The following is an 18,910-nucleotide window of genomic DNA, read 5'->3' as shown; positions in this document are numbered from 1 at the left end:
TTATTTTATAATTACGGTTTTATTAAATGGAGAATCCAAAAACCATATCATGTTCTTACTTGATTTGTTGGATTATTGATGAAGTTGGACAGACTTCTGGATGAAATTTCTGTATAAATTCTTTTGCTTATTTTTTCTAACAGAATTTGATAGTTTTCTATTATGGTGTGATCCCCAATATACTGAAAATATTAAATCTTAGTCTACAATATTTGTTGTTGATATTCCTTACAGTCTACCTAATCGACTTGGAAATTGTTTAGGTTATTTGATCCAGTAAAATTATCTTGTAAATGTAAACAATGTCTTCATTTCTTTAATTGTTCTTATATGTTTAAAAATATCTATAAGCTATCAGCTTGAAATTTACCTGTATTTTCTTCTTATTTAAAATGTTTGTTTATATGTGTATTTCATCCACCATTAATTTTGTTTAATAGTAGGAGGTAAGAATTACTTTTTTTCCCCAAAAATATAATCCATGATCCAGATATTGTCTGGTCTGGTGAGCTTTCTTTTTCCAATTAGTTGTGCTGCTGCCTCATGTATCAGAAACTAAATCCCAAAGCAAAAGTTCTTTTACTTATGAAAGTTTAGTTTCCAAAAGATGCTTCTAGGTTCATTTGTTAGAATTACATGATTGAACAAATGTAGGTTGGCAGAGATAGTGTATCTTTATTCTATATGTAGTTCTGATTTTAGTTACAAAAATCTAGATGGAAGACTTTTTTTAAAGATGTATTCATTCATTCATTCATTCATTCATTCATTCATGAGAGACACAGAGACAGGCAGAGACACAGACAGAGGGAGAAGCAGGCTCCACGCAGGGAGCCTGATGTGGGATTTGATCCCAGGACCCCGGCGTCACGCCCTAGGCCCCCCAGGGGCCCCAGAGAAGGAAGCAGTTCTTAATGAAGGGAGAGTCTACAAAGAGCAACATTATCTGTGCTTCTTAAATGCACATCTACAGAGATTTATTTCCATCTATCAAGACCTATAAGAATGCCGTGCAGTGTTAGCTATATAAACCCCTTTCTAAAGGTAGGAATTGCAGGATATATAAAACTTGGAGCTCTTCTTAACCATATTTTTGTCAGGTAGAGAAAAATGACTAAATTAAATGTATCTTGAATTCCTGGGATAAATTCAAAATACACTTGCTGCACCATATATGTTATTACCTAAAACGACTTGCTAATCTTTTGACATTGACATTTACAACTGATTTTTTAAAAATTTACATTATGCCTAGTTTTGAAATTCTTTCATCACAAAGAATTGAGAAGTGAGTCCTCTTTTAAGGGGTATATCTCTGGACTATTGTGGGTGAGACTGGAATTACACATTTCTTGCATTTTCAGTGTTTGGCAAATCAGTTTGTGAATGGTATTTTATTGTGAGTTGTTTTATTGTGGATTCAGTTTATTTAATATTATGTATTTATCCCATTTTTGTTAATCCCTTTGGTGGCAGTATTATTTCCTTATGAATTTATCCACTGAAGGTGCATTTTCAAATGTAATGTGATAAAGATAATAATACTTTATGTAATTAGTCTAAAAACTAACCTTTTGTTTTTCAAACTTATTTTATCTTTTTTTCTAATTCATTAATTTTTGCTCTTGTTTCCCTTCCCTTCATATTCATTTTTTCCCATTATTTGAAAAATAATTAAAATTCTAGGGGATCCCTGGGTGGCGCAGTGGTTTGGTGCCTGCCTTTGGCCCAGGGCGCGATCCCAGAGGCCCAGGATCTCTTCCTCTCTCTCTCTCTCTCTCTCTGTGACTATCATAAATAAATTTAAAAAATTAAAAAAAATAAAATTCTATCTTTAATCCCTTCACTTTTAGCCTTTTTTCTTTCCCAAAATAAGTACTTAAATTTATGTGTCCCTCTGAGTCCTGCTATAAAGTCATCCTGCAAGGTAAATGATACATAATTATTATTTTTCTTTTTTTTAGTTTTAAGGATGTTCTAATATTCATTATTTCTTGAAGCCATGATTTATCTATATTTTTATTTATGGTTTGATTAAGTCCATTATGTTCAGACCACATATCTAAATTATAGCAATAATCTTTATTAGCAGATTCTGTGTTTGCATATTTGTTTACTTGCCAAATCAATACTCATGGTTCTTTCACAGTCGCTCATGGATGTGTGCAGAGTGGGAAAAATTTGAGTCTACAAATGTGCACATTCCTAATTGAGACTGACCAGGGATACGCGCTGGTTTTCTGTTTCAGGTCTTATACTGTTAATACATGTCTTTCTTGTGATTTACTTAGGGGCACATGTTTTGCATTTCTGTGCTTTTTGTTGGTGATTTCACTTAAAATGGCCCCCAAATATACTGCTGAAGTGTCTAGTGGTCCTGAGCACAAGACTGTGACATGCCTTATGGATGAAATATGTGCTACATAAGCTCCATTCATGCACAGGTTATGCAGCATTTGGATGTGAGTTCAATATCAATAAATCAATAACATATATTAAACAAGTTTTTCTTTCTAAAGAAACACACATAAAACAAGGTTGTGTCTTGCTCAGTTGACAAAAATTTGTAACCGGAGGTTGACATGAACCCACCTCTGTTTCCTGTAGGAGCAACTGTTTAGTATTCACTAATTCAGTATCTGCAAACGTTTATAGAACATGAGCACGATAAATAATGAGAATAGACTGTACTTTGAGACTTGAAATTTATTTTGTGTATATACACGGAGTTACTTTTAATAAATATTCTATGAATGCTGGTATAGTACATATCTGATTGATTTTGATTTGTGGATGTGTTTTCTATACATGCCATTGATATTGAATCTGCTAAGTGATATGCAAGTAGTCTATATTCCAATTTTTTTCTCTGATTATCAAGTGTAAAAATCAGTATGTAATCATTTTCACAACTTCTATCAAAATTCTCATTTTGTATGTTTTGATGCTATTAGTATAGAGTATAGAGATTTACAAACTCCTCTTTATGGTTATTTTAACATTTTATATTTAATAGTACCTAAATTCTCTTCATCAAAAACTTTTTTTTGTTTTCTTTAAATGTTTTTGCATGTGGTAATTATACAGATGTACCAGATTTATTTTATAATTCCTGTTATGGCTTTGTCTATTCTGTAAACTTGAATTTTATTGAAAAAAAGTAAATATATAAAATGCATCTCTGTAACAGATGTCTTAAAGAATACTGGTAATCTTTGTTTTTTTACTGGAATATTTAGGTTTTTGGCATTAATACTGATTCATTTTATGTTTAGTTTTATGGAGTATCCAGTATTTTGCATAATTTCTTTTTTATTCACCTCCCATTTTTGTCAGAGTATTTTGTTCACTATATGACTTTTCATGTAAGTAAATATCTTTAAATTCACATAAAATTAATTCATCTGACTTTGTTTTATTACCTGATTTTGGGTATTCAGTTCACTTTTCTGTTGCATCCTGATGCAGAGAACAGAGTTAATTATATTTCTCTTTTCAAGAAACACTGTCTCCCTCAGACCATGGAAACGATCTCTTTTTACTTTTTTTCATTATATTGTTCCCCTTCAGCAGAGATCACTATAATCTTTCCTTTTCCCACAGGTATGCATTTTATTATTTTATATACTTCTGAAATACATACTATTGATTTTGCTTATTTTAATTCACATAAATGTTATTGTTTTAGAAATCATCCTGTGATACTTATTTAATGATAATTTTTAAGTGTACTCATTTATCTCTTTTTATATATTACATACATAGAAAACATCTAGTAGTTGTAATGTATTTTCTTGGTAGTTCACAGGAATTTCACATAATTATTAATGTCCTGTCAAATCTAGACATTTTAAATATCTTCTGCTGTGTCACACACATGTTAACTAAATGCCTTTTTTGGAATGGAAACCCTTACATCTGATGTAATAAGATCCATCAATGTTTCACATTCAGATTGCATTTTTAGAGTCTTTTTAAAAAATCTTTCCATATTCTAGAATCACATAGATATTTTCCTATTTGATTCTATTAACTTTATGGTTTTGTTTTTCAAGTTTAGGTATTTAACAACTGGAGTTGAAGATATAAATTATAAGCTAAATGTTTGACTTTGTATTTCTCCATATATGTCAAGGTCCCACATTCACATTTGTTTGTTTCAGAATTATCATTATATTCTATTAATTCATTTATCCACTTGGGTTCTATTTTTATGACTACACTTTTTATTATGTGTTAGTAGCTATTAAGTGTCCTTGTCTATGATACTATTTTTTTTCTTATGTTATTCTAAAATTCCCCTGGCTATTCGGGGTCTTTTCTGATTCCACACAAATCTTAAAATAATTTGTTTCAACTCTCTGAAGAAAGTCCATGGTATTTTGATAGGGATTGCATTAAACGTGTAAATTGCCTTGGGTAACGTTGACGTTTTCACAACATTAATTCTGCCAATCCATGAGCATGGAATATTTTTCCATTTCTTTGTGTCTTCCTCAATTTCTTTCAGAAGTGTCCTGTAGTTTTTAGGGTATAGATCCTTTACCTCTTTGGTTAGGTTTATTCCTAGGTATCTGATGCTTTTGGGTGCAATTGTAAATGGGATTGACTCCTTAATTTCTCTTTCTTCAGTCTCATTGTTAGTGTATAGAAATGCCACTGATTTCTGGGCATTGATTTTGTATCCTGCCACGTTGCCAAATTGCTGTATGAGTTCTAGCAAACTTGGGGTGGAGGCTTTTGGGTTTTCTATGTAGAGTATCATGTCATCGGCGAAGAGGGAGAGTTTGACTTTAATGTCTTTTTGTTGTCTGATTGCAGAGGCTAGGACTTCCAGTACTATGTTTAATAGCAGTGGTGAGAGTGGACATCCCTGTCTTGTTCCTGATCTTAGGGGAAAGGTTCCCAGTGCTTCCCCATTGAGAGTGATATTTGCCGTGGGCTTTTCCTACATGGCTTTTAGATGATGAGGAATGTTCCCTCTATCCCTACACTCTGAAGAGTTTTGATCAGGAATGGATGCTGTATTTTGTCAAATGCTTTCTCTGCATCTAATGAGAGGATCCTATGGTTCTTGGTTTTCTCTTGCTGATATAATGGATCACATTGTATGTTTTACGAGTGTTGAACCAGTCTTGTGTCCCTGGGATAAATCCTTTTTGGTCATGGTGAATAATTTTCTTAACGTACTATTGGATCCTGTTTGCTAGTGTCTTGTTGAGAATTTGTGCATCCATGTTCATCAGGTATATTGATCTATAATTCTCCTTTCTGGTGGGGTCTTTGGTTTTGGAATTAAGGTGATGCTGGCCTTATAGAATAAATTTGGAAGTACTCCATCTCTTTCTATCTTTCCAAACATCTTTAGCAGAATAGGTATGATTTCTTCTTTAAACGTTTTATAGAATTCCCCAGGGAAGCCATCGGGCCCTGGACTTTTGTGTCTTGGGAGGTTTTTGATGACTGCTTCAATTTCCTCCCTGGTTATTTGCCTGTTCAGGTATTCTATTTCTTCCTGTTCCAGTTTTGGTAGTTTGTGGCTTTCCAGGAATGCGTCCATTTCTTCTAGATTGCCTAATTTATTGGCGTATAGCTGTTCATAATATGTTTTTAAAATCGTTTGTATTTCCTTGGTGTTGGTCGTGATCTCTCCTTTCTCATTCATGATTTTCTTAATTTGAGTCTTCACTCTATTCTTTTTAATAAGGCTGGCTAATGGTTTATCTATCATTAATTCTTTCAAAGAAACAACTCCTGGTTTTGTTGATCTGTTCCACCATTCTTCTGGTCTCTATTTCGTTGAGTTCTGCTCGAATCTTTATTAAGTCTCTTCTCCTGCTGGGTGTAGGATCTATTTGCTGTTTTTTCTCTAGCTCCTGTAGGTGTAAGGTTAGCTTTTTTACTTGAGTTCTTTCCAGTTTTTGAATGGATGCTTGTATTGCGATGTATTTCCCCCTTAGGACTGCTTTTGCTGCATCCCATCGATTTTGAATGGTTGTACCTTCATTCTCTTTAGTTTCCATGAATCTTTTTAATTCTTCCTTAATTTCCTGGTTGATCCTTTCATCCTTTAGCAGGATGGTCCTTAACCTCCACGTGTTTGAGGTCCTTCCAAACTTCTTGTTGTGATTTAGTTCTAATTTCAAGGCATTATGGTCTGAGAATATGCAGGGGACGTTCCTAATCTTTTGGTATTGGTTCAGACCCGATTTGTGACCCAGTATGTGGTGTATTCTAGAGAAAGTTCCATGTGGACTTGAGAAGAATGTGTATTCAGCTGAGTTTAGATGTAAAGTTCTGTAGATTTCTGTGAAATCCATCTGGTCCAGTGTATCATTTAAAGCTCTCGTTTCTTTGGAGATGTTGTGTTTAGAAGTCCTATCGAGTGTAGAAAGCGCTCGATTGAAGTCACCAAGTATAAGTGTATTTTTATCTAAGTATGGCTTAACTTTGGTTATTAATTGATTGATATATTTGGCAGCTCCCATATTCGGGGCAAATAGATGGGTCCTGCTTTTTTTCCAGTCTGAAACCCTGCACCTTTTGATGGGGTCATTAAGCTTGTTCACATTCAGTTACTATTGAAAGATAGGAGTTTAGTGTCATCGTGATATTTATTCAGTCATTGCTTTTGTGGATTGTTCCATTGGACTTCTACTTAAAGGGGAATTGTGAGAGTCCCCCTTAAAATTTCTTGCAGAGCTGGTTTGGACATCACATATTCTTTCAGCTCCTGCCTGTCTTGGAAGCTCTTTATCTCTCCTTCCATCCTAAATGGGAACCTTGCTGGATAAAGTATTCTTGGTTGCATGTTTTCCTCATTTAGGACCCTGAATATATCCTGCCAGCCCTTTCTGTCCTGCCAGGTCTCTGTGGAGAGGTCTGCTATTACCCTAATACTCCTCCCCATAAAAGTCAGGGATTTCTTGTCTTTTGCTGCTTTAAGGATCTTCTCTTTATCTTTGGAATTTGCAAGCTTAACTATTAAATGTTGAGGTGTTGAACGGTTTTTATTGATTTTAGGGGGGGATCTCTCAATCTCCTGGATCTGAATGCCTGTTTCCCTTCCCAGATTAGGAAAGTTTTCAGCTATGATTTGTTCAAATACATATTCTGGACCTCTGTCCCTTTCGGTGCCCTTGGGAACCCCAATTAAATGTAGGTTTTTCTTCCTCAGGCTGTCATTTATTTCCTTTAATCTATCTTCATGGTCTTTTAATTTTGTGTCTCTTTTTTCCTCAGTTTCCCTCTTTGCCATCCACTTGTCTTCTATGTCACCCACTCGTTCTTCCACCTTGTTGACCCTCGTCGTTAGGGCTTCTAGTTTGGATTGCATCTCATTCAATTGATTTTTAATTTCTGCTTGATTAGATCTAAATTCTGCAGTCATGAAGTCTCTTGAGTCCTTTATGCTTTTTTCTAGACCCACCAGTAGCTATAATAGTGCTTCTGAATTGGTTTTGTGGCATTGAATTGTAATACAGATTTTGTAACTCTGTGGGAGAGAGACTGTTTCTGATTCTTTCTTCTGAGGTGAGGTTTTCCTTCTAGTCATTTTGCTCAGTGCAGAGTGGCCAAAAACATGTTGTATTGGGAAAAGGAGAAAATGAGAGGAGAGAAAGAAGGAAAGAAAATAGAAAAAGGAAGAAGAAAAAAAGGAAGAATAAAAGAAAAAAGAAGAAAAAGAGAAAGTAAAAGAAAGGAAAAAGGGTGGGGGAAGGATACAGAAATCAAAAAGAAAAAAAAAACACGGGGGAGTATCTTCTGATTCTGTATACTTTAAGTCCCTTGACTTCCCCTGGAACTTGTCCATCTAGCTGGTCTTCTGGGGGAGGGGACTGTTGTGCTGATTGTCAGGTGTTAGCACTTGGGGGAGCTGCTCTGCCCCCTACCTGGTGCAGGGCTCAGTGGGGGCTGTTTGCACCGTGAGGCCCCAGAAGGAACAACCACAGTGGCGGCAGCCAGCTCTGGAGCCCTGGAGTCAGCTCCCGCAGTAACTCTAGAGCTCTCAGTCTACAGGGGCCTGGAGGCTCTGGGGGCGGGGCTGCTGATCTGCTGAGCTCCGGGGCAGGAGCATCCTTGTTGTCCTGGGCCCTCCTGGCCTCTGCCTGTCCCGGGGGGACGTTGGATCCTGGGCTGTGTCCCCGGTGCCCTGGGCTCCCGCCGCGCAGCCCCCTCCACGCAGAGCAGCCGCCCGAGCCCCTCCGAGCTGCTCCCGGGTCCAGCTGAGCGTGCCCTGCAGCCCTTTAGGGAGCTCGGCCTGGGTTGTGGGGCTCTCCCAGGGCGCAGGTGTCTGTTAGTGTCCCAGGAAGCCTGAGGGCATCCCTGCTCTCCTGGCGTCCTGCTCTAACTCCCTGAGAGCACCTTTCTGCCCAGCAAGATTGGGGAAGCTCCTGCTTCTCCCAGCCGGGGCTCTCCTGTCCTGGGGACACTCGCCCAGGCCTTAGCCCAGCTCCTTGCAGGCCCCTCCCCCTTGGATACCTTTTGTTTCCTTATTTCTTTTTCCCCGTCTTCCTACCTTGATAGAAGCGCGAACTCTTCTCACTGTAGCATTCCAGCTGTTCTCTCTTCAAATCTCAGGCCGAATTCATAGATTTTCAGGATGATTTGAAGGTTATCTGAGTAATTTGGTGGGGACAGGTGACTTGGGGACTCTACTCTTCCGCTATCTTGCCCCTCCCCTCGTATCCTCTCGTTTTATTAATTAACTCTGTACTACTATAATTAAATGATTCCTGGGGTGCCTGCGTGGCTCAGTTAGTTAAATGTCTGCCTTCCACATAGGTCATGATCCTGGGTCCCCCATAGGGGCTCTCTGCTTTGCGGGGAGTCTGCTTCTCCCTCTGCCCCTCCCTCCCTCTCAAATTTTCTCTCCATCTCTCTCTCAAATAAAAAAAATAAAATGTTTTTAAAAAATGATCCTGAAATTAGAGCTTCAACATAAAACAGAAAACCTTGTTTACTGTCTTGGAAAATAGTCTGGAGGCTTGCAGTTCAGGACTGGTAGGATCTCTACACCCACTGTGGTTTCTCAAGATCTTCCAACATATTCATAATGTAGTGGGGAAGGAGTGAAAAATAAGTTCAGTATATATCTATTCCTTTTAAGGACATGAACTAAAATAGCCACATAATATTTTGGCTCACATTCCTTCAGGTATAAATTAGTCATAGGGCCATATCTGGATATAAGTGAGTCTTGCTGGCCCTTCCTGAGTGACTATGCACCAAACTAAAATTTGGAAATGTACTTTCAAAAAAAAAGAGGTGAATTAATTCTGGTGGAAAAGCTATTTCTCTGACTGATCTTTACCAAGAGCCATACAATACTTTCTAGATTTATGCAACATTTTAGGCAGTTTTTTTTTTTTGCCATATAACCCACTAGATAGACATAATTATTAAAGATGATAATTGACTAATATGCTTTATTTATTTAAACTAAATTAATCAAATAGAAGTCTATTGTGCAACAATAAATACAAGGTACTATACAGGGCAGCCCCAGTGTCGCAGCGGTTTAGTGAACCTGCAGCCCAGGGCGTGATCCTGGAGACCCTGGATCGAGTCCCATGTCGGGCTCTCTGTATGATGCCTGCTTCTCCCTCTGCCTGTGTTTCTGCCTCTCTCTCTCTCCCTCTCTGTCTCTATGAATAAATTTTAAAAATCTTAAAAAAAGAAGGTACTATACAAAATTCTTTGTAACAAAACAGAATAATTCCCAGTACAAATGAGGATAATACTATTAAATAGTTTCTTTAAAGGCTCTTGAAAGTGTTCATCAAACTATTTCAAGTTTATTGGCATTTTCCTTTATTAATTTATTTTAATATTTTTTAATAATTGCTATTATTTTGATTATTTAATAATTTTATGATTATTTTAGTAATAACTATTAGCATATATATGGAACATCATCTTTTTTTTAATCAGCTACATCCTAAAATTTTTAAAAAGACTTTATTTATTTATTTACCTGAGAGAGAGAGAGAGAGAGAGAGAGAAAGAGAGCAAGCAGGAACAGGGTGGGGTAGGGGTAGAGGGACAGGAGGAAGCAGACTCCTCACTGAGCAGGGAGCTTAATCAGGGCTCCATCCCAGGACCTTGAGATCATGACTTGATCTGAAAGCAGATGCTTAACTGAGCCACCCAGGTGCCCCACATCTAAAAAAACTTTCAGGAAGAAGGAAAGGGTTCAAATAAATTAGATGATTTCCAATTTTTGAGGAAAATAGACATAAACTATGAAAACAATATCAAGGAATAAAAGGATACATGAAATATCTTTTCGATATACTCATTTAGTAAGGAAAAATAGACAAAAAATATTTTAAAAATTGCTATAATTAACTACAAAAAGATTGAATTACCAAAAATATGTTGATATTAATTTGAAAGTGAGAGTTATATACTAACATGGAATGATAGAAATAACATCAGTGTTTTGCTTGAAATACCCAAATAATCTCTTCAATCTTATATTTGCCTTTAAAAAATTCTTTTGGATCAACAACTGAATACAGTAACAATAGATAGTACTGTATTTTACTATTTCCAGAAGATAGACGAATTGGCAATGTTAAATAGAATGGCCAGATAGCCCTCAGGGGAAATGCTATGAAGCAGGGAAATAATCTGGGGAAAGAGAGCCAGTACACAGGACTTAAGCTGGGAGACTGCCTGGAATGTTCTCGGAAGGTAAGAACTCCCAGAATGATATAAAGTAGCAGACATGGAAAGGCCTGAAGGAAAATGATCTGGGCAGAGGACTCTGAAGCTGGGAAGAGTTGGCCAGTGTGGCTAGAGAGACATGTATGAGTCTGAGAAAATGCCAAAGGCTTGAGTACAGAAACCTTGCAGGCCACAGGGAGGATGCTGAATTTTATTCTCTGTGCATTGAGAGACTATGGCAGATCTGTAAACAGCAGAATGATGTTATCTGGTTTAATTTTACGGAATTGTATGACTGCTGAGTGCAAAACAGAATGTAGAGGCAAAAATGGAGGTGTGTATAGGAGTCTACTGAGAGGTCCAGAGCTAGACAAAATGGACCTGCTGGCTTAGACCAGCAATAGAGGAAGCGGTCAGTAAAGGTCCGTTGAGGGTTAAATTTTTATTTATTTAATTTATTTTTTAAGGATTTTATTTCTTTATTTTTGAGATAGCATGAACAGAAGTTAGGTTCAGAGGAAGAGGGAGAGCCAGGCCATCAAACTCCTCACTAAGATGGGAGCCTGACAGGACCCTGGGATCATGACATGACCCAAAAGCAGATGCTTAACCCACTGGGACGCCCAGGTGCCCCAGGCATCAAATATTTAAAACAGAGTGAACAATATTTGATAATGGATTGAATATCAGATATGAAAAATAAAGGATGGCTCCTAGATTTTCTCCTAAGCAACTAAGTAAATTGAAGTAATATTTACTAGGCAAGTCCCCTTCATTTTGTGAAAGAATTCACTGCATAATTCTTTTCCATTACAAGTGTCACGTGTGCATTAAAAATATAATGAGAATAATGGTTAGATTTTGCACATCATATCAGAAATAAAACTCCAGCTTGAATCAAGAGATATATGTTTTTATTTAATATTTCTTTTCTGTGTTATATATAAATGCTAATTAAAAATTTAATAGATATTATCTATAAATCTACCAACGCAGAGAACAGAAAAATCTGGAGACTAGTTTTGAATAATCTAACATTACTGTACTTTCTGCCTAATGAGAGTGAAAATGAGGTAACCAACACTACACACCTGCTATTAATCTGAAAAAAAGGCCATTTTATAAGCATTAAACTCCTGTGGTCTGCCAAATGTTCCTAGTCACTCACCTATTGGGAGGGTAATTACCATTCTAAGATTGCTAAAGCAATAGAATATGCCTTTATCTATTTTCCTTCAGGCTGAAAATTTTTAAATGTTTTTGAAAGTTCACTTTCTGGGCTTCTTATTTGATTTATGGGAATTAAGGTGACATTACTGCATCACCTTAATCAAATATGACAATACTTTTCTTAACCTAATAAAATCTCCCCCCATAATAATAACCACAAGTTTATTTGCTGTGAGGCATTTTTAATTGCATAGTATATGGCTATAATTGAATTGTACCCATTTTTGGTTGACATTTTAATTATCCCATTACCAGAAAATAGATGTTGGGAAACTTTGAAAAAACAACTTTTGGTAGTTCAAAACTGTTTTTAGCCATTCTTATAAACATTTAATTAATCTTCTCCTGAAATCTTTTAAACTTGGGAGAAATTCTTCAAGTTAATTTCTTTTCTCTTAATACATTTAGCATTTTCCCTTAAGTATTAATTTCCCTCTTGAAGTTCTCAAGAAAAGTTAAATCTTATTACATCTTTCTCTCCTCTTTAATCTGACCCTCTTTTTGGAACCTTTTTTGCCCTCAGTTTTGACCAAAGATACCTGTTTCACATGGTTCAAAGAATGTCCAAACTTTTAAAGCTCACAGCTTTTTATCTTGGCTCTGTGGTGATGAAAAATGCATGAGAAATTTTATTATTATTTTTTCCAAGAGGCTCAGTAGCAACAGAAAAGGACAGGTAAGCCTAGGGCCTAAATGACATTAGAGTTTTCACCTAAGAAAGGAGCGTAGCCCAGGAATAGTCAGGAAGTAAGCCTTAAATTTAGCTCTACTAAAATGTTTAATGCCCAGCAAGAGATTAATCAGACCTAGAAAGGCAAAACTCACCAATGTAGAAATCTTAATGATTTCCAGAAGGACTAAGTGTATTGGGGGTTGACCTGGGACTAATGTCCCCTTTGAGGAATGATACCCCAGCTCTTTTTTACCTATGCTGTTGTACATAAGACAAAGCAGGGAATGTTTCTGGGTGTTAAGGGTTGGAGGAGAGAGAACATTGTAGTTATTTCACAAACTTTTGCCTCATCGTTTAAACTTTCACTGATGAAAAAGGGAAAAAAATCTGTCGTGAGGCAGTTTATATGTGGTGTTAGTTTCTCTGGACTGGGTGATGAGTATAGTTGGCCAGAAGGAAATCAGTTAACTCACTCAAGTTGTACCAGAGAAGGCTGGAATCTCACTCTCCTCTATGACTCCTTGTGACTCTTAAGTCCTCTCCTCTTACATCCTAGATTTTAGGATTCAATCCTTAATTTTTTTTCTTTCTCTACTCTCTCTCTCTCTTTCCACACAATATGTATTTCCAAAGATCTTCCATTGTCAGGCGCAACATCAGCAAAAGATACATGTAACCTCAATATTAAAATGTACCCTAAATTCAAAATTATGAAAATGTGAAGCATAGAAACATTTCAATCAAACAACATGATACTGTGTATTAATGATTCCAAAATTTAAAATTTATTCCCATCAAATCACCCACTAGTCATTTTTAGGTACACATCCCACCCCTAAACCCTGTTTTCCCTCTTCTCTTTGCTTTTTACAGAAATAGTAAATAAAGAGTGCTATCGTTGCTCTCCAAGTCAGAGATACTCTTTAACCTCCATTTCCTATGTTCCACAACCAGTCGGTCATCAACACTTTAATCTATTAAATCATACATATTCCTTTCTTTTCTAAGTTACAGCCCTCCTCAAGGCATGGCTAGAATATTGATAGAGCATCGCAATATCACTTTGCCTCTAGGCAGAAGCAGGGCAGGTATCATCAGGGTGTGTTCTTAAATCACATTTCCTTATTTTACTTCACAGGTCCACCACTTAATATGTGTGTGTAACTTTGGGCAAATTATGTTCTTCTTATGATTCTTTTCCTCACCTATAAACGAAGTGTAAGAATAGTACTTCCCTCATGTAATTGTTATGATTATATGAAGGAAAACATAGAAAATGTTAGAACAGCATTTGAAATTTTAGCAAGTCTTCATAAGATATTAGCTACTAAGGCATCACATTCCAATCCACTTGATACAAATGTGTTAGCATCAGCCTTACTAAAATATCAGTTAATTCAGCCACTAAACATAAATGTACTTAGCAAATGAGTGTCTTGTGCTTAAAGAATTTATTTATTTATTTATTTATTTATTTATTTATTTATTTATTTGAGAGAGAGAGAGTGCATGAGGGAGAGAGGATGTCAAGAAGACTCCCCACTGAGCACAGAGCCCATCTTGGGGCTTGATCTCACGACCCTGGGATTATGACCTGAGCTGAAATCAAGAGTCTGACACCCAACTGACTGAGCCACCCAGGTGCCCCAAGTGTCTGTTTTACAGTAAGCATTGTAGGTAAATAAGGTAAATAAAATCAACAAATTCAGCAACAAACAGATGAGAGTAGGAGGAGATAGGGATACTAAATAAGAAAACAAATATATGAACAAATAGTTTAATGTCAGTTTCATTTTCCAACCTTTTTAGCATGGCCCATACCTGTCCCATACATGAGCCACTTACTTTGGCATGGGGTGGTCACTGGTAGTCCATCCATTAGTTCTCAGCATCTTTTGTTATGTGTTTAGAAACAGATCCACAGTTTCAGAGCTCAGGAGCATACCCAAGGGTTTATAATGATTTTATAGTCTCCCCCTTCAAAGTTTTGCATTTTGGTCCTTTACCAGAAAGCTGAGATTTTAGTTAGACTCCACTCTGCTATACTCTGTCTCTGACTGTGTGCACATTCAGGAATGATGGGCAGTGGGTCAGAAGGAAGAAAAGCAATAGGGGTTCACTCCACCTTCTTGGAATCTCAACTCCTTCAATTAGAGAGGAAGACCTTCTTCCCTTTGAATTTTCTTGTTTTTTTAAGATTTTATTTATTTATTCATTAGAGACAGACATTGGGAGAGGGAGAGAGAGAAAGAGAGGCAGAGGGAGAAGCAGACTCCCTGCAGAGCAGGAGCCCAATGCAAGACTCAATCTTTGGACCCTTGGATCATGACCTGAAGCCAAAGACATATGACTAGTTGCTTAGCCACCCAGGGGCCCCTCCCTTTGAATTTTCAATACCTCCAGGCTCCTATTGCCACTCATTGGTGCTGCTCATTCCACAGCCACTGTAAGTTTGTCTGGTAGCTAGAGAATGGGAGAACTGAGAAAAGAGAAACATAAGGGACTCCCCCAACTCTCAGTATTTAGACCCCTTTATTCCACTCCTCAGACAGAATAAGAGGGTTTCTCCTGGAACTCTGTCTGCACCTTGCTGCCCTCTTCTGGTGTTTGAGCTGCCTTACATTCAGGCCAGGGTACATCGGAGGAAAATGGGAAACCCTTTGCCAATCTGGTGTACCTTGAATTCTGATCTTCTTCCCCTGTCCACCAGCCACTACTTATTTTTCAAACACCTCAAGTGAATTCCATTCTATAGGGTATATAAGACAGAATATACTTCATCCATCTCGCCTCAAATCAGAATTCCCATTGTGCTCTTTTTAGTCATTAATTTTCAAATAATGTATCTATTTGCTGCTGACTTGAATAAGTATTTGGTTTCTTTTTATTTTTAAGATTTTTTTTTATTCATGAGAAACACACACAGAGAGAGAGGCAGAGACACAGGCAGAGGGAGAAGCAGGCTCCATGCTGGGAGCCCAATGCAGAAGTCGATCTGGGGACTCCAGGATCACACCCTGGGCGGAAGGCAGGAGCTAAACCACTGAGCCACCCAGGCGTCACAGTATTTGGTTTCTTAAAATAGGAATAAAGAATGTGGTCAGAGAGAAAGAATGCAGAGGGATCTAGTGGAATAAGTAGATCCTGGTTCCAAGAGCCAAAGTAATATGCAGACTGCAAGTACTGAGTCAAAAAGCTAGACTGAACCATGTGTTCCTCATAACAGGAACTAACATATATTCATTCTCTTTGCACCCAGCACCGCTATAAAGTTGTATAAATGGTACCCATCAAACATTTGTTTCTTATTGCGTTGGTCAAGAGGTGATAAAGAAATAAGAAGGCAAAATGTACCACCAGAATTCCTGGGGGTTTCAATCAGCAAATAATTGGTGTAATCATATTACCATCTATGGAACATTTGTATTTCTTATCCTTCACGGGCAAAATTTGTCCTAAAAGATGTTGTCAAATAACTTGTTGAAACAGATAAATGTAGTTTCCATGTCCTTCTGATCTAAAAGTCTAGTGCTTATTTTTAAAGAAAATGGGATTTATTTTGGAAAATTTACATTTAATAAATACATTTTGGCTCCAAGAGATGATGGTGTCTTTTGAATGATTATTACCCACCAGCTTTTTAATTCCACCCTCAAAAATTTTGTAAAAGCTTATTTATGGTTTCTGAATTGGCAGTGGCCTATCATTGCTGAAAAAGTGAACAAATTGTATTGCTATTTATACTTAATGCATTCTAACTGAAGTAATTTAGTAAGAAATATTATAATCTTTTATCTAGCCCAATGCACTTATTTTAGAAATGAAAAAATTAAGACTCATAAAGACTAAGCAACTTGCACAAGATTATACAGAATAATAGGAAAAGGAGCAGGGCCCTGGTACTAATCAAGACTCAGAAGTTCTCTTGATCTTGCTCTAACTTTTCTATTTTTACTGTGTAGTCTTTTAGTTATTTTAACAGCTGTGACAATATCTGAAAGAGTTAAACCAATGTTACCTGTAGAGTTTAAAGCTACTTCCTCTATTTTACGGTTTTGGAAGATGTCAGTGGTTGAGAAAAAAAATTTTTTTTTTTTGTCTCAAGATAACTGTAGTTCCGAGCATCATATTTTAAACTACATATGAAGATATAAATGTGTTGGAGGACACACCATGCCAACATTTCTTCTAAATCACCAGGTTATAATCACTTCCTTCCTACATTCCTAACACTTATACCTTTCTTTCTAAGTTTTTTGTCTGGAAAATATCATAACTCTAAGATAAAATGAATCTCTGCCTTTTCCACCATTGTACACTGATTTCTAATTGTAGATGGAAAGAAACATATTGCCATGCCAACTCCAAAATATCTATCTCCAGACTGGACTTCTCTCCTGAACTCCACATTCAGAGTTCTCTACCTGACATCTGCACCCCAATGTATAATAGACATCTCAGTGTTAACACACCCAAAAACTAAGCTCCAGCTATTTCCCTGAAAACTTTACACATGGTGCCCCTTTGATTTGTTAAATTTTTTTTATTCTTAAATTTCTATTATTTTGAATACTTTAGATGAATGTTTCCTATACTCTGGCTTTCCTATCTTTAACTGTATTAACATAGTTGCTCTCCAGTATGACTTGGTCATTCCAATATCTGAAATCTCAGCAGGTCTTTTCCTGATATCTGCAATTCTGCTGAGCCTTGCCGTTTCCTGGTGTGCTTGAGCATATTTGTATACCACTCATTATTCTAGTTCAAAGTTACACACGAAGGCAGACCAGCTGGGTATAATGAAGTATTGGCTGATGTTGTCTCTCTAGCGGTTTCTAATCTTTAATCTTTAGGAAATTAGAGCAAGTCCCATACATCTATCTTCCTTTATTACAGTATTTGCAATTAGAATAATCACTTATTCATCAACTATTCGGGAGAGAAAATGTGTTTCTTAATATTTTGTTCTACTATGGTTTTGCCACACAATATTTCAGGAATTGTCTGTAAAAGGTTTTTGTTTTTTTTTTTTTTGTAATAGAATTTTGCTGAAAAACGCCTAGGTGGAAAAAACAAAGTATATTTTGTTAGTGATTCCTCCTCTCTTCATTTTGTTTGCTCTAAGTCAAAATAAACGACAGTACATAGTTAACTTTATTTTTATTCTCAATATATGTAAACACTTAAGCATTTTTCCAAAACTCATTGATATTCATTATAAAATACCCAGTGTCAAGATTTGTAAAAACTGAATAAATAAAAGTACTAACATCTTGGTTGGGAACACTCAACTTTGTAATCTGTAAATTCCCAAAAATTGTATCTGAAAATTTAATGTGCTACCAATCAGTATCCCATGAGATAATATTTCAGAACTTGACAATATGACTGTAAAGGTCACTTTAAAGCATGACTAATAAAAAGAGAAGAATACTGAAAAAGAATAAAGTTAAGGAAATTTGTCCAAACAGATGGTAATAGATATTCCTAAATCAGAAATAGATAAATCAGTAGATGAAATAAAAAGTCCAGAAACAAAGGTAGTATATGATACAAAGGTCACAGAATATCAATGTTGAAAATAATTGATTATTTAATTATTGGTCTTTGGACAACTATTTAACCACTTGGAAAAAATAAATAATCCAAATACTCACTATATCCATTACTAAAAATTACAGAGTAATAATAATTGAGAGCAATAAATATGCAATGCAATGCAAGTGGTGCCCTATAAACTTTTGTAATGTGGCAGCCTGGGAATTAGAGATTAAAAAGTGGTAGAAAAATATATGGACAAATGATCAGATAATCTTAGAGATCCTATGCTAAAAGCAAAGATAATGAAAGGAAAATGACTTTACTACATATAATTTTAACACTAGATACTGAAAAACACAAAAAATTGAAAACATTTGGGGCAACTGGGTGGCTCAGTCAGTTAAGTGTCCAACTCTTGATTTTTGCTCAGATCATGCTGTCCACATCCTGGGATCAAGCCAGCATTGATCTCCATGCTCAGTGGGGAATCTATTTGAGGATTCTCTCCTTATCCCTCTGCTCTTCCCCTGCTCATGCACTCTCTCTCCCCAAAATAAATAAACAAATCTTTTTTTTTTAATGGAAAACATTTTAAGGTAAATGATAAACTGAGAAAACATGTTTTCAACATATTTAGCAGACAAAATATCTATATGCTATGTTAAAAGTTTCTACAAAACCTGGAATAAGAAAGATATACATCTTCCCAATAGTAATGGAAGTATAAGAATATATTTACAAAGAAATAAGCAATAAATAGTATGCAGAAAATTATTTAACTTCATTATTGATAAA

The sequence above is a fragment of the Canis aureus genome, chromosome 20 (assembly GCF_053574225.1).
Source record: "Canis aureus isolate CA01 chromosome 20, VMU_Caureus_v.1.0, whole genome shotgun sequence".
In the NCBI taxonomy this organism is placed as follows: domain Eukaryota; kingdom Metazoa; phylum Chordata; class Mammalia; order Carnivora; family Canidae; genus Canis; species Canis aureus.
Note: the sequence above shows the minus strand (reverse complement) of the source record.